At 39.4% G+C, this 4,222-nt stretch overlaps 1 non-coding gene across 1 annotated transcript; it reads right to left on the bottom strand.

Moving 5' to 3' along the window:
- Positions 1-3,793: 3,793 nt before the first annotated feature.
- LOC145134982 (small nucleolar RNA R71) lies at positions 3,794-3,900 on the bottom strand. The gene has a single exon (XR_013719463.1). It is a non-coding gene; the product is annotated as a small nucleolar RNA R71 (small nucleolar RNA).
- Between the last annotated feature and the right edge of the window lie 322 nt (positions 3,901-4,222).

The raw sequence follows: 4,222 nt of genomic DNA on the forward strand, positions 1-4,222 counted from the left end.
ATTGCCAGACATATCTGGGTGCCCGACCTACCCCTTCGGTCTATTTCAACCGGATATCGGGTCTATTTCACCCCTACCACTACCACATAATATCATACAGAAATCATCAAGCAATACATGCACAACTGACAATTATCACACATAAAATCATCATACAATAACATACAAGTGGGTCGGCTTTGGTGCCTTCGACACACGTATTCTACGAAGGGAGACTCACCTCGAATGCTCACAGACAAAATTCTCTAGCTGCAGCCCTGACGACTCCCTGAGCTATCAATTACCAAAACAATATCCAATTAGCAACTGAATTCCAAACCATGATCCAATACCAAACTTGGGGTAAATTGACCATTTTACCCCTGGCCTATCAAGACTCATAACCAAGGCCCAAGCCCAAAACCAATCAGGCCCAAAACTATAAGATCCATAAAAGCCCATTATTGGCCCAATTTTTCCAATTGGGCCCAACCCCATTTGGGCCTTACCTAAAAGCCCAACAATTCCTGGTCCAATAATAATTCTCCGATGGCCCAAAGGTCCAAGCCCATTGGGCCCCACTAAAGTCAAAAACCATTGGGCCCACCAAGGCCCAATACAGTATCTTGGCCCAACTAGACATACCCAAACAAGAGTTTGAGACTCTCAATTTCCTCTGATCAGAAAGCCCAACACACAAAACCCAAACACATGCCCGAAGCCCAAGCATGAAACAAACCCATAAGCCCACTGATGCGCGTACGCGGGACGTACCCGCAGATTCTCCAAAAACCTTTTGTGACTTAACCAATTAAGAACTTTGCGTCTAAACTTCAGTAAACCTCCAAATGAAGCTCTTAATGCATAACGTCGGCACTTTTATGCATTTACATGACTCAAAGGGACCCAATAACCAATTCAATCCATTAAAACCCAACAAGAACATGCATGAACCTCATCTAAGCATCAAGAAATCATTTGTATAAACTTATAACCTTAAATCTGACAAGAGTGGCAACTCAAAGCTTATGAAGTGGTGTCCAACCACTAGATCTTGCTCATGAGGTCAAAATAGGACCAAAAACCATAAAATCATAGATCTCAACTTCTAATGATCAAGCTAGGAACTTTTTACCTTCAATGAGCTGAAAATGCAGCAAGGAGTCCAGATCCACAAGCCTTTCCTTGAACCACCACCTTGCACTAAGCCACCACTTCTTGAAATATGCTAAAATTCACCAAAAATGCACTTGCAAGGCTCACAAAACTCTTGGATGCAGCTATAACTCGAGATTTAGGGATTAAGAAACTGGAGGATGAAAGAGAGGCGCACACCCTGGACTTAAGGTGCTTAAATAGTGAGCCAACCCTTAAAAATTAGGGTTTGGGGATCCTGAATGTACGCTGGGAGTACAGCTCCCAAGCCCGCGTTCCACTTTTCCATTCATATGTTGGGCGTACCCCAGCCTACTGATATGTGCATATTTACCTATATATTTCAATTGGAATTTTATTACTTTTTGGCTAATTTATTGCAATTTATGGACAAAAAGGTACTTAATTATGTTTAAATTGTATTTTCAGTCTAAAAGATGTGCTCGGAAGCAAAAGGAAGCGAGAAATGCAATCGGGAACTCAGGAATTGAAGAAAGAAGAAAAAGTTAAAATCCTGAAGGACTCGGCGAGTTGGATCGTCTACTCGACGAGTCCACACGAATGTTCGCGAAACAAATACAAGTCCTTGTCGTACACGGATTTTTAATAGGGGACTCGGCGAGTCGGTGATCTACTCGACGAGTAGCCCCTATTTTCTGAAGACTATAAATTGAAGCCAATTGCCGAAACTAAACCTCTCTCTGGAATCCTTGGGGATTATTTTGCGACTAAAGGTGCTGCTGGAGCTTTGGAGTTCGTGGAGAAAACCCTAACCTTCAATTTTAAGGAGATTAAAGGCAAATTTAGTTTACTCTTCACTCTATCTCTTATTTGAACCATGTTTGAATTATTAGATCTTGTTTGTGAGTTACTATCAGCTGTAATTATGAGCTAAACCTTATATGTTCTGTTTAGGGTAGATAAATTTATAACAATCGATTGATTTGTGGTTTGATTAATTGTTTATTGGTAAATTTTGTGTTATTAAGCTTGTTAAAGAGCCTTATGCATTAACCAAAACTATTTTCTGTTAATTAACAAGTAATTAAGCTGCATGAACATCTCTTAATTGCTTATCTCATATGATTTATGTAAAAACATTGTTATGTGCCTAGGAATAGCAAACATGAAACTAGGGTTAACTAGAAAATGGGTAAATTAATGTGTGAGCTTGTGTGATAAACCATCAACAAGATGTTAATTGAATTAGTAATTTGATTAGCTAATTACAAGTCTTATTTAACCCGAATAAATAAACTAGGAAATTCATTAGTTTAATCAGTTGATCACTGCTTAAATTAATCTGTTTTCTAAGGATTGGTAATAATGAATGTGAACCTAATCACTTTAATCGGTAGCCAATAACAATTAATCCATTGCACTTGTCATAAATTCAACCATAGGAGTAAATGAATCGAACCTAAACAGAAGCTTCCTTATTATTGAATTTAGTTGGTTTTTACTTGCTTTAGCTGTTAATTACTTAATTTGCGTGTTAGTTAATTTGTTAAGTTTCTAGTCTTGCAAAACTAGAGAAAACCTTTTACTTTTATTACTTGTTTTAGTTAATTCTAGTCATTAGTTTAATTACCGTTCCCTGTGTTCGATACCCTGCTTATTCAACTATACCACCAATTGACAGGTCCACTACCTCTGTGTGTCTAAATTACATCTTAAAAGTAGGACTAAAACTAGTGCATTTATATACACATCAAGTTTTTGGCATCGTTGCCGGGGAACGGTTCAAAATTTAATTCTAATCGTTAGTGTTATCGATCCTTTGTGTAAGATCTATCTTGCACAAAGTTACTACTTTAGTAATTTAGTTATTAGGTTTAAGTATTACGTTTTTCTGTTTTTAGGATTTTTGTTAAATTTTTCTGTCTTAACCTTGAACTCGCCGAGTGCAGTCGAAGCTACTCGACGAGCCCAAGGCAATTTTTCAGTTTCGTTTTTATTTCATTTTTGTTCTTTTTACACGTGTTTCTTGTTTTCTTTCAGGTATTTTATGACCCGAGGATCAGGCACACCCTTGATCCCACCACTCGAAAACCCGGAATCCGCTCTTAGGAAAGACAAGAACAAAACAGTAGAATCCTCTTCAACACCAAAGAAGTCACCATTTAAGAGCCTAAAATCAGCTTTTAGCAAGAAAAAGGGCCAGAAAGTTGGAGAATCCAACAACACAAAGGAAGACACCGAGTATGAAACCGAAAGGGAAGGAAGCGAATCTGACATAGAAGGAAGCGACATAGAAGGCGAACTAGATAAAACCATGGCTAACATCGATGAAGTTCCCATGGGTGAATGGAAGAAAAGGATGTGTGACGATACCGGCCCAGGACTCGTGCAACCTGCGATTCCCGCAACTGCCACCTTTGAACTTAAGGGCCACATACTTGCTCCACTTAAGGAAATCCCATTCTTCGGGAAGGATCACGAAGATGCATACAAGCATCTTGACGAGGTCAACGACATAGCCGACTACTTCAATGTTCCTAATGTGACTCGTGATATTGTTTTGATTCGTATGTTACCGGTCACATTTAAGGGAGCCGCGAAGGATTGGTTGAAATCACTCCCTCCAGGATCCATTACCACTTGGACTAAAATGCGTGAGGAATTTATCGATCAATTTTGCCCTCCCTCAAAAATAGCAAAATTGAAGAAGGGCATAGCCAATTTTGAGCAACAAGCTGGAGAGTCACTTTATGAGGCATGGGAGAGATACAAAGGCCTACTAAGGAACTGCCCACACCATGATCTAAACAGTTAACAAGAAGTCTCCATTTTCTATGATGGAGTGAATGTAACAACTAGGCAACTCCTCGATTCGCATGGACCACTCACAAAGAAGCCACCCCGGTGATAAAAGGGCTAATTGAAGAATTCTCTAAACACTCTAGAGAATATCATAACCCAAGAAATGACTCAACTAGAGGGATGGTGAATGCTATTTCGGATGACATGGCGGAAATGATGGCAAAATTGGAAAGCATGGATAGAAGAATGACTAAGATGGACCAATCCATCCATGCCATTAGAGTGGGATGTGAAAACTGTAGAAGGCCCCACCTTACTGAAGACT

This window comes from Lactuca virosa, chromosome 8 (genome assembly GCF_052849685.1).
Source record: "Lactuca virosa cultivar CGN04683 chromosome 8, Lactuca_virosa_CGN04683_v6, whole genome shotgun sequence".
Lineage (NCBI taxonomy): Eukaryota > Viridiplantae > Streptophyta > Magnoliopsida > Asterales > Asteraceae > Lactuca > Lactuca virosa.